Below are 12,233 nucleotides of genomic sequence, written 5' to 3'. Positions count from 1 at the left end.
TTTATCTTTCACACTCACACCTAGTGTCTTACAAGTTGCCTTTAGCCAAAGTCACAGGAAATCTGACTCACATGGATGTCAAGGGTAGTTATTATCTTGTATAATAAGAAGTCCTAGGTTATGGTGCCTCCAGGATTGGTTAGTGTAGCTCCACAGTGGCATCTCCAACGGCTAGGTGTGGCTGTGTCTTTTTCCTCTGCCATCCTCAGCATGCAGGCTCCTGATAGAAATGCTTCTTCCCCAGTGCTCTAAAGAAATAGCACTTGAACATAAATTTTAACTTCCTCAGCAAGGCCATTTTTACTTTCTGCAGAAAGGGTACACTCGCCAGCAGTTTTGCCACAAGAGTACACTGAACAAAGGAGACAGGGTCATTTATAACTTTACGCGTCCACCCTACTGCTGTGTCCAGTGTCTGTTGTCTGGAAGGGGACCTCACATTCTGTATTTGTCCTGATCGGCTAGCAACTTAGAACTTTTCAAAAGAGGCAAAGGCAGAAGATAACAAAGGAAGGAGGAAGTAACTTGTGGAATGCTGAGAAAGGTAAAAACACCTTCAAATAAGGAATAGGAACAGGCTATGACCTAATGCTTGCTTGGACTAGTATAAGCATGCCACGGTAAATATTTAGGCTAAATTGTGGGAGCTAAGAACATAAAATACATTGATTTCTTTATTACAGCTAGCAGATATTTAAGACTGTTAGCACAGGTCTTTGAATAAATTTTGCTCCTAAGAGAAGTTACTATTTATTCCTAATTAGATGCTCCTAAGAGAAGTTACTATTTATTCCTAATTCGTAGATGAACCTCTACTTTACTTTTTAAACTCCCAACCCCAGTGAACCCTCCTCACAGTAATGAGCCTGCTGTTACCTGCAGACATGGCAGTCTCTAGGGATGGCCCTTTGTAGGTAGGAACAAGGAAATCTTCCTCAGAAGCTCCCAGGCAGACATCCCCTTGGATTCATTGGTGGAACAGAGTACCATGCCCATCCCTCAACCAGGCACTGGCATAGGAAATAGGCTTCCCATGATGAAGACTAATCAAGTTTTACCCCTAAGTAATGGGATCAACTTTTCTAAGCAGGCACTTGAGTAATGGGATCAACTTTTCCAAACACATGGTTCAGTGGAAGAAGGTGAATACCTGAAAAAAATCAGGTTCTGGCCGGGTGTGGTGGCTCATGCCTGTAATCCCAGCACTTTGGGAGGCTGAGGTGGGCAGATCACAAGGTCAGGAGATCGAGACTCCTGGCTACCACAGTGAAACCCATCTCTACTAAAAATACAAAAAATTATCTGGGCATGGTGGCACACGCCTCTAGTCCCAGTTACTGGGGAGGCTGAGGCAGTAGAATTGCTCAAACCTGGGAGGCAGAGGTTGCAGTGAGCTGAGATTGCACCACCGTACTCCAGCCTGGGCAACAGAGCGAGACTCCGTCTTAAAAAAAAAAAAAAAAAAAAAAATTCAGGGTGCTACTACCAAGGAAGAAGTTGGAGAAGGATGGGGACTGGGGGATAAATTTGGTGTATGCAACCTATAGTGTCTAATAAAATAACACATGATAGCAATGTCTATTGAATTTCATCTCACCTTAGATTGAATTGTTTCATCAGTTCTAGGAACAGAGCTGTGAGAAGATGGGATCTGGGTCAGAAAGGCTTTGCTGGGAAGAAGGAATAAAACACACAGGAAATACTGACAGCCTGAGGCCTCACCCAGCTGAAGAGCCAATGGGGTGTGAAGTCTCAGTAGGGAGGAGCTGAAAGCCAACCCGGAAGTGCATCTATATACCAAGCACTGCATTAGGATATCCACACACATTATCCTATTGAATCTTCATAAGAGCCCTTCAAATATACACAGTATTATTCTCCTATTACAAATGAAGAAATCAAGGCTCAGAGGAGCTGGTGGCTTACAAGGGTCACCTAGCTAGTGAGTAGCAGAGAGAATTATGTTGGCTGCTGACAGTGGCTGCAACCTTCTCTATATGGTCCAAGTTTCTAAGGAATCATAGGAATGCAGACCTCAGCCAAACAAATACTCTGTTATTATCTGAGGCTTTGGGTCCCCAACATCCAAGAAGTCTCCTGGCAAGATGGGTCACTAATGAGCAGTGACATTTTAGAGGGGGTAGGAAGATTGGAGTGTTAGGAATGGGGAAGCTAAAAGCAAATTTACAAAACCCAACTGGCTAAAAATAAAGTAGCTAAAAATCAGTTTTGTAAAATCATTCATTTGCTGAATTATTAATTTTCCAAACTAGTACTTACTAAATTCTTGATGTTAGCTGCTCCTAGAGTTTGTAGCAATTCATGTTGTTTGTGACAGTTTCAACAGACTTTGCGCAACTTTTCTACATTTGGTTTCCCAGAGGCTTTGCCACAGCCAGAGGAACTAAGTACCATAGAAGAATTCTGCATATGAGAGAGCTTTGTACATGTAATTCTTGACGGAAGAATGGCCCCCACTTTCAGAGATGTTTGAGTGCATGGCTTAGGGAGGGATTCCAGGAAGCAGTGAGGAGTGGCCATGCAGGCAGCCAATGATGCTGAATCAACCAGAACTGTGCATGCAGGGACATGTGTGACAGCCCCTACAGGCAAGCCAGGGCTAGATGTTGAAGAATCCTAAATGTCAAGTTAATGAGTTTGAAATTCCCAGGAGGTGCTGAGGAATCACTGAGTGCTATAGTGCCAAGAGTGTAGATGATCCTGCAACAGTGCCTGGCACACAAGGGGCACCCAGTATGAGCTCACTGAATGAATAGCTCACCTTAGGATGCTCCAGGTTCTTCTGCTTCAACATAAACAACAAGGCTGTAAGCATCCTCCTCTTTGAAGCAGAAGGCTATTACACTGATAGTAGTTCTGCTCTCAGTAGGTAGAGGCAACAGCTGAATCTTTTGTATTAGGGTATAAGACTGCTAAAAGTTGGTATATTATTATTTAATTATCATCATCACTATTATTTGATAAGTAGCCATCCTGCAGAATGGTGCCTGGGAAGTGCTGGGGCCCTAACTCAGAGACTGATGGCTCAAAACTATCCTCTGCTCCTAACGTTTAAAACCTCATGGTGGGAGAACTAGTTATTGTATTAAAATTAAGGTATTCAAGGAGTTATATAAAACAATGCATATTATAATCTCAGTTTTATTATCTTCTTTCCCAATCATTTGTCTATTGAAGTACTGGAAACAAGAGTATGAGAATGTTTAGAATGTGTTTAATTTCGTTGAATTTGAACACTAGACCAAAAGTGCTAGAATCTCAGTGAGAACTGAGGCTGGCACCTTCCTGGCTGTGTGATCTTGAGTGAGCTTCTTATCCTTTCTGGCCTTCTGCTTCCTCAGCTGTAAAACCCATAGCACCTACCACAAGATGTTGTTCTGGAGGTCAAAAGACACTATGCATGTGATGTTTGAATGAGGTGCTTCTACTTTGACCATGCTGACAGGTTCTCTCCCTGAGCACCTTGTATATTTTTTGGAATAAGTGTGGTCCAGCTGCCTTGCTTATCCTCTAATAGTAGCTATTTTATAATAAAGGGTTGAATGTCTCATGTAATTTATTGAATACTGTACTGAAAGTGAAAAACAGAATGATCATATGGGTATGCAAAGCATAGTTTCTACTGAGTGCACATGGCACAAAAAGAAGCCATAGGAATGTAAAGCTGTTTCTCCAGTTCACCCACATAACACCCTTCACAGAAGTTCCTGACACCATCAGACCAACACTTCTTTTTATAATACAGGTGTAATTGTTGCCCCTTTACCATCCTAAGATTAAGTTCATAGTTTAACCTACCTCTGCACATTATTATAAAAATCAATAGGCCAGGCGTGGTGGCTTACACCTATAATTCCAGCACTTTGGGAGGCCAAGGTGGGCAGATCACAAGGTCAGAGATTGAAACCATCCTGGCCAACATGGTGAAATCCTGTCTCTATTAAAAAATACAAAAATTAGCTGGGTGTGGTGGCATGCGCCTGTAATCTCAGCTACTCGGGAGGCTGAACCCGGGAGGCAGAGATTGCAGTGAGCTGAGATCACGCTACGGCACTCCACCCTGGTGACAGAGTATGACTGTCTCAAAAAAACAAACAATATACTATCCTAACCATAATAGAAAGGTGAAAACATAGTATTCTGTGATAAAAATATGCAACTCAATATGTATATATTCACACATAAACAGACCAGAGGACATAATTGGGTCACATGCTTGCACCTACTTAAAATGATAGTTTGAATTAAAAAAAAATAATAACACCATGCCTGTAATCCCAGAACTTTAGGAGGCTGAGACAGGGGGACCATTTGAACCTAGGAGTTTTGAGCCAAGGCTGGACAACAAAGTGGGGCCCCATCTATACCAAAAAAAATAAAATTACCCAGATGTGGTTGTGCGCGCCTGTAGTCCCAGCTACTCAGGAGGCTGAATGGGAGGATCTGTTGAGCCTGAGAGGTCAAGGCTGCAGTAAGCTGAGATGGTGCCTCTATACTCCAGCCTGGGTGATAGAGTAAAACCCTGTCTGAAAATAATCATAATAATAATATCAGAAGACACTCCATAGAAGAAGTGCAGGAAAATGAAACAGCAGAAATACTGGACACTAGAATAAAACCTTGATTCAGATAAATAACAATAGACCAGGCTGATTATTTGTATGTGATAAGAGATAAAAGGAAATAACCTTAATCAATGAAGAAAGGAAATATGTTTTACATTTGGGTCAGTGAAGAATGAATAAAAGAAAGCAGCTACAGGAGGCAAGACATAAACAGAGATCAAGAATTCAGCAGAAGCTGGAACTTATGAAGTATCTAAAAGAAGTGTCCATCCTCTGAGAATCCATGGAAATATGGAAAGGGAGGAATAGGAATTCCAAATTCTGTGTGATATAGGAGCTAGAGCCAGTTTGCTTTTTAATACTGAAGAGAAGGTGGCCCCATATGACAAGAAGATCAGGAACATTTGGGAGGCTGAAACTTGGGTTACAAATCACAGCCCAGGTAGTGTTGCTGTCACTGTGTGAGATTTATCAACAGAATAAACAATGTACCTCTTTCAGAATAGGCACTTACGAAAGGCTGGTTGTCAGCTGAGTGAATATGTGTTTGGTAAATGGCACCCTTGTATAACTCAGACAACGAGCCTACTTAATATTTAGGCTTTCATTTATTGTGCAACCCACTGTGCAGGTGCTTTATCTACACTACCTAATTCCTATAACAACTCTGTAAGGCACATACTATTATCTTTATTTCATGAGGATGAAAAACCAAGATTTGGAGAGTTAAACCCAGATTTGAAAGTTAAACCCAGATTTGGTCAAGCTCTTGGTAGGATGTGAATGCAACTGTTTCATATTTGACTCTTACCCCCATCCTAGGCAGTAGGTGGCTAGAAACAGGAATTACTGTTCTCACTTTGGCTTTGAGTCTCCTGATGCCAGCGGCAGGGATGCAACTTGCTGGATGCTGTACAACTGATGTGCATCATCCCTCTTCTGCCTGGAAAGTCCCTGTCTTCTCAGCATTTACATAATATCTTGTGATATGTGCATCAAATTTGTTTTTGGGATCTCAGAAATCAGCTGCAATCTTAGACAAATTAAATTAAACCCTACTACCCAAATATGAGCATGGTAAATTTCATATCAGAGAGCAGAAATTTAAATGTCACTTAGTTAAGGTCATTTAGTTAAGATCTGTGCTCAGTATGGGAACAATTAGCTAACAGATTGCAAATAAATTCTCTGATTACTTTCAGGGATGGAATAGTGACTTGTTACAAAGCCATTCCTGGATATGATGGTGATGTGGCTCTATCATCTGTGTCAAATTTCTTGTTGGTTTTGACCCTGCATGGTGGGTTGAGCTATTCTGCCTTCCTCGCTCATTGCTGTTTGAACAATCTTCCCAAATGTGCATGCTGGACTGAAGGTCCCAGTGAGTGGAAAACCCTTCTCCTATCAGGATCATTCAAGGGTGAAGCACCTCCTGAGAAACAGAAGACCCTGTGAAACAGGTTTGTAGAAACCAATATTATGATTATATGTTCTCTCTAATTAGTGACTATGTGCTATTAGAATGAAGCCTAAGTGAAGTAAAATAACTTGAACTTGTATACTTTAAAGGTATAAATGTAAAATGGGACTACTTTTTCTTATAGTTAAAAATACACCTGCCTTGTTACTCACCAACTTTACTATGAAGCATTTATCTCAGAGAAATAAAATATAGTCACAAAAAATTGTGTAAGAATATTCACAGTGGTTTTATTCATAGTAGCCCCCAAACTGGAAACCATTAGAATGCCCACCAATGGGTGAATGGATAAAACAAATGTGTATTAAATTCATACAATAGAACAGTGCTGAGCAATGGAAAAAACAGTGAAATATTCATGCAAGCAAAACACAGTTGACTCAAAAAAGCATGTTGAACAAAAGGAGTCATAAATAAGCATTTAATTGATTCCAATAATTTGAAATTCCAGAGCAAAAATTTGAAATTCTATGTGATGATGAGAAAAGTCAGAACAGTGACTACCTCTGTGGGTGAAACAGCACTGACTGGGAAAAGACAAGGAAACGTTCTGTAATGATGAAAATGTTCAATTATCTTGAATGTGGTGGTATCTTGACGTCTGTCTTGCCGAAACTTGAAGAGCTATACACTTAAAATGGATGTGTTTTACAGTGTGTGAATTATATTCTAATTTTAAAAAATGAAACCTAAGATGATTTCAGCTACTGGAAGATCATAACTATGTTCTGTTTCCACTCCCGCCTTCTCTTCTACTTCTTTCGTTTATGCTTCAAGCCTTAAATGCCACCCCTGCAGCAAACAATTGCCTGGGCATCCAGGCATTTCCATACATCTGATATCTATGTGGAGGTTTCCAGACCTCAATTCTTGACTTCCATGCACCCGCAGGCTCAACACAACATGGAAGCTGCCAAGGCTTGGGGCTTCATTCCACCCTCTGAAGCCACAGCCTGAGCTGTACTTTGGCCCCTTTCAGCCACAGCTGGAGCAGCTGTGACACAGGGCACCAAGTCCCCAGGCTGCACACAGCATGGGGACCCTGGACCCCACTCATGAAACCACTTTTTCCTCCTGGGCTTTCGGGCCTCTGATGGGAGAGGCTACCGTGAAGGTCTCTGACATGGCCTGGAGACATTTTCCCATGGTCTTGGGGATTAACATTAGGCTCCTTGATACTTATGCAAATTTCTGCAGCGGGCTTGAATTTCTCCTCAAAAAAAATTTTCTTTTTCTACTGCATCATCAGGCTGCAAGTTTTCTGAATGTTTACGCTCTGTTTCCATTTAAAAATGGAATGTTTTTAGCAATACCCAAGTCACCTTTTGAACGCTTTGCTGCTTACAAATTTCTTCCACCAGATACCCTAAATCATCTCTCTCAATTTCAAAGTTCCAGAAATCTCTAGGGCAGGGGCAAAATGCCACTCGTCTTTCTGTTAAAACATAACAACAGTCACCTTTACTCGAGTTCCCGACAAGTTCCTCATCTCCACCTGAGACCACCTCAGCCTGGACCTTATTGTCCATATTGCTATCAGCATTTTGGGTAAAGCTATTCAACAAGTCTCTAGGAAGTTCCCACATTTTCCTGTCTTCTTAGTCTTCTTCTGAGCCTTCCAAACTGTTCCAATCTCTGCCTGTTACCCAGTTCCAAAGTCGCTTCCAGATGTTTGGGTATCTTTCCAATAATGCCCCACTCTACTGGCACCTATCTACTGTATTAGTCTATTTTCATGCTGTTGATAAAGTCATATCCGAGACTGGGAAGAAAAGAGGTTTAATTGGACTTACAGTTCCACATGGCTGGGGAGTCCTCAGGATCATGGCGGGAGGCAAAAGGCACTTCTTACATGGGGGCAGCAAGAGAAAATGAGGAAGAAGCAAAAGCAGAAGCCTCTGATAAATCCATCAGATCTCATGAGACTTATTGACTATCACGAGAATAGTACAGGAAAGACTGGCCCCATGATTCGATTACCTCCCCATGGGTCCCTCCCACAATAGGTTAATATTAGGTTGGTGCAAAAGTAACTGTGGTTTTGCCATTAGAAGTAATTAATGCAACCTTGGGTTGTTGGAAATTCTGGGAGATACAATTCAAGTTGAGATTTGGGTGGGGACACAGCCAAACCATATTAGGCTCTAACTGGGAGTCAGTGGTGTCCATATGAGGAAGGGACTGAGGGTCTCACTAGACTTTTAGAATATAATAAAGCTACCCCCAGTGAAGCTGATTGTACCAACATAAGCTGGTGTGCTCACTTGGAGTTCAGCTGCTGGATATGTCAACGTCCTTGAGAGTTCAAAAATGTAAACATCAGTCCAAGAACCAAAGATGCCCTGACCTTTGCATTAAGTTGGCCATACCCTTCCAGAGAGAGCAGGGTAGAAAGACTGGGCAGAGATGGGAATGAGTAATGCTGACTGCATCCTACCCCTCCTTCTTTGAGAATTCAGGTTTTAAAATCTGTTCTCTAATTCCACAACAAACAATCATCATGCACCTACTGTGTACCAGGCTCTGTGCTGGGCAGTGGGATTCAAGAATGAATACAACATGGTTCCTGGCCTCGAGGAACTCAAAGTCCTGGAAAAGCCACACTGTAATGACAAGCCGCAACACCGTGTGACAAGTTTCTCCCTCTCTCTCTCTCTCTCACACACACACACACACACACACACAGCCAGCTTTGCCCAGTGGCACTGAGGAAGGTTTCATGGATGGAGAAACACATCAGCTGAGTCCTAAGGATGAGGAATGATTAGTATGTTCCAGAATGAAGGAAAAGCAAGTACAAAGCAGAAGCTTTCAAAAAAATGTGTTTTGATGTAGGCAGAGGCAAAAGTCCCCCAGTGGGCTGTTAGAACTTTCTTGAAGACTCAGAGAGTCTTGAAGAGTTCCTCACCAGCTTAACTACTGGCTTTCCACTCCCTGCTGAATAAACTCTTGGTTCAGCAAGCCTGAGGCCTTGGCTATATACCCATACCCTGGTTCATGTAACAGCAGGACCTGTGGGCTCAGTTTCAGACCCAAGGACTAGGGCTAGCAGAAGAAAATATAGTTCAATTTATGTGAAAGGGCCAGATGAAATACCTGTCTATTCTGGCAGTGTTCCTTGGTCACCCTAGCTAGAAGCCATCTTGCCCTCCTCTGGTCTCCTATTGGCAACTCTTTGTAGTATTAATTAAAAGCACAATAGTTAAGTGTGGACTCTGGGGCCAGAATGCCTGGCTTTGAATTCCAGAATGCCTGGCCTCCACCTCCATATCTGTAAAACAGAGATAAAAATGATCCCTACCTAATGAGTGAAGAACTACTAAACCCTTAAAACACTGCTTGGCACATAGTAAATGCTCTGTAAGTGTTATTAGTTACTATTATTGAATATAATGCAACCACTTCTTGAGCTTTTATTGGTACTAAGGGCAATGCTAGGCCCTTTACATGCCTTATCATTGCTCAGCACAGGGTGCTGAGTGTCAGCACAGAGGATGTTACAATATTAGGTGACTTTAGGGAGGACATTGTTGCTTTCTGAGTAGAAGAAACTTTCTCTCCTCCTGAAGCCACCTAACTCACAGTAAGTTGTGTTTGATCCCGGATCAACATAAACCCCTTAAAGAATACAAACTGTCTCCAAGATGCCAATGACTCTCACATCAACAGGCTGTTGAAAGTGGATCCCACAGCATTTCACACATGGACACCCATGTCCTCAACCCCAGATACCCAGCAGATTCTGAAATCCTGATTGTTTTTTCTGTGCCCAGCAACTGACTTTCTCCATGATCTTGGGAAGGTGCATAATCCCAGCTCTTGCTACCTAACTCATCTTCACATCCAGAAGCCCTACTTCCTCCAGTCAGATCTGATTTATGTAGCAAGCTCAGCAGCTAGAGGGACACCCTTCCTTCCTACTTTAGACCCTATAAAGCAAACACAAACAATGCAACCCTATGACAGAAGTCATTGGCCTTGGACCAAGGTCTTCAGCAGGCTCTCCTTCAGGTTTTCTTCCCATCTCTTCCTGTAACTGACTCTGCAGAGCTGCCCCCATCCACTGGGTAGCCATTACAAAGAGGTTCGTTCATAGCCTATAAGGGGCTTTGTGGCTGCAGAAATACGCAAACTGTCTTTAGTTTGACTTAGCCATCTATGACTGATTTGGCTTCAGTTTGCAATGACCCAAGGTTGCATTAATTACTTTCAATAGCAAAACAATGGTTACTTTTCACCAACCTAATATTAACCTGACCACAGCACCAAAGTGTTCATCTTTAACCCTGACGGGCTTGAGCACAGACTGCAAAGTCCCGGGCTCATCCTGACTTCCAGAATTACCTCAAGCAAAATGGATGGCTGGGTTAGGACAGGACCACAGTGATCAGGAGGACCTAGCATGTTTTTAATCCCCTCCATTATGAAGAATTTTGGCATTCTATTCTACTGTGAAACTACATTTGCTTTCTAAGAGACTGGGTCACGATAGCTCAAGAATGACCCGACATTTCTCTTCATCCAAAATAAGCAGGCATATTGCTCAATGGGTACCCCATGACCACCTGAATAAAACCAATATCTTTTCATAACCTCATCCTGAAACATTCTCCAAGCCTGCTGGTGGGTCCAAAGCTGGTCTGTCTTATCCATGGACCCATTCTCTGGAATTCAAGAGGTGCTGCAAAAATGCTGCCTCAAATAGCTCTGCCTGTGGCCCTATATCCCCTATTTGAGATTAGTTCACTTAGGTGCAAACATTAGAGGCTGATATTAGAGTGTGTTACCTTGGAGAGAAGATGTTCTTTAACTCAGTGCAATCATCCAATTTAAAATATCTCCAAGAAAGTCGTTATTTCAAACTTGAGAATCTCTCATGAGAACCTCTACTGTTCTTTCTACTGCCAGCATCTTTTAAGTATTAACTCACTTACTTCTCATTACAGTGTGGGAGGTGTTATGAGGAAACTGAGGCACAGAAAATTTAAGTAACATGTGGATGTTAGTGAGTGAGTGGCTGCAGTTTGGAGCTTGAGCACCGTGTTCCAGTGTGTGTTCATCACCAGGCTTCCTTCTGGAAGGGAGAGACAGAGTCGGAGTCTGGAAAACAGCAAGGGAGGGTCTGGATCAGGGGACTGTGAGCAGGCCAGGTGTTGTGAGAGCTGACCGAGGACATGGCCTAGAGGCTGATTATGGAGATTGTGAAAATTGCTATGGAAAAGAAATTTCCAGAACCCAGATTTTGGCTACTTTTGAAAGCATTTTTGAGGTAATACTGTCCTCTAGTGGATAGATAGCAGGTAGTGATTACCCTCCAAATAAATAGCCAATGAGCCTTGAGTGGAGATGGTATGACAAGTCAGTGGGAAATTCATCATTTTGCTCTCTAACTACAGATTCTAAAGGAAAGGCAAACCCCACTGCTATGGTCATTGGTACAGCTCAGGATTTCGGCCTCCCCCACTCCGTGTGTTGGCTACAGGCTAGGTTGAAATCCCAATTCTACTCATTACTGCTGAAAGGCTTTGGGCATGTTTGTTAATCTCATTTTCTCTTCTGAAAAAGAGACATTCTTGAAAAGATTGACCTTCCATGAAGAGCAAATGAAGTAACGCGTGTAGTGTGCCTGGCACGTCGTAAGCGCATCACACATGTGAGCTGTGGCAATACTAAGGAGCAGTGGCAAGAGCTGGGGGAGGAGTGGAGACAAACAGACCTGGACAAATTAGTGACCTTTCTGGGACCCCTACAGAACTGTTCTGGAGAAATTAACTCTATTTTTCCATGTACTCTTAAGTTTGCTTTTCCCAGCATTTCCTCTACATTCCTGAATAATTTTCCACTCGAAAATTTCACCGGTTCTCCCTGCCTCCCATATTAATCTAGACATAATTAATTCCCCAGGACAGTTCTGTGAGCAGGGAGGGCTCTACACTATGCATCCTCCAAAATCCCCAAAGCTCAGACCATCCTGGCCTGGGTCCCCACTGCTGTCCTGCCCACGGGCTCCCAGGCTGTGCTTGCTCTTCTCCCACCCCAACCCCATCAAAAAGCCCCTCCTCCAACCCGGGGACTTTTGTAATTTCCTACCTGAAATCACCCACTCCCTAACTCTAACAATCTGTGATGAGCAGAGGACAACATCAAGTTTGAGAGAAAACAAACCA

General features: G+C 42.6%; 1 long non-coding RNA gene across 1 annotated transcript in view; it reads right to left on the bottom strand.

The window, feature by feature from the left end:
* The window catches only part of LOC129015939 (uncharacterized), a 36,413-nt gene that overhangs the window by 13,533 nt on the left and 10,647 nt on the right, over positions 1-12,233 (bottom strand). Inside the window, exon 2 of the long non-coding RNA XR_008494694.1 lies at positions 4,407-4,547. This is a non-coding gene — a long non-coding RNA (uncharacterized LOC129015939). The remainder of the gene's footprint in view (positions 1-4,406; positions 4,548-12,233) is intronic.

This window comes from Pongo pygmaeus, chromosome 1 (assembly GCF_028885625.2).
Source record: "Pongo pygmaeus isolate AG05252 chromosome 1, NHGRI_mPonPyg2-v2.0_pri, whole genome shotgun sequence".
Lineage (NCBI taxonomy): Eukaryota > Metazoa > Chordata > Mammalia > Primates > Hominidae > Pongo > Pongo pygmaeus.
This window is presented reverse-complemented; position numbering and strand designations above follow the sequence as displayed.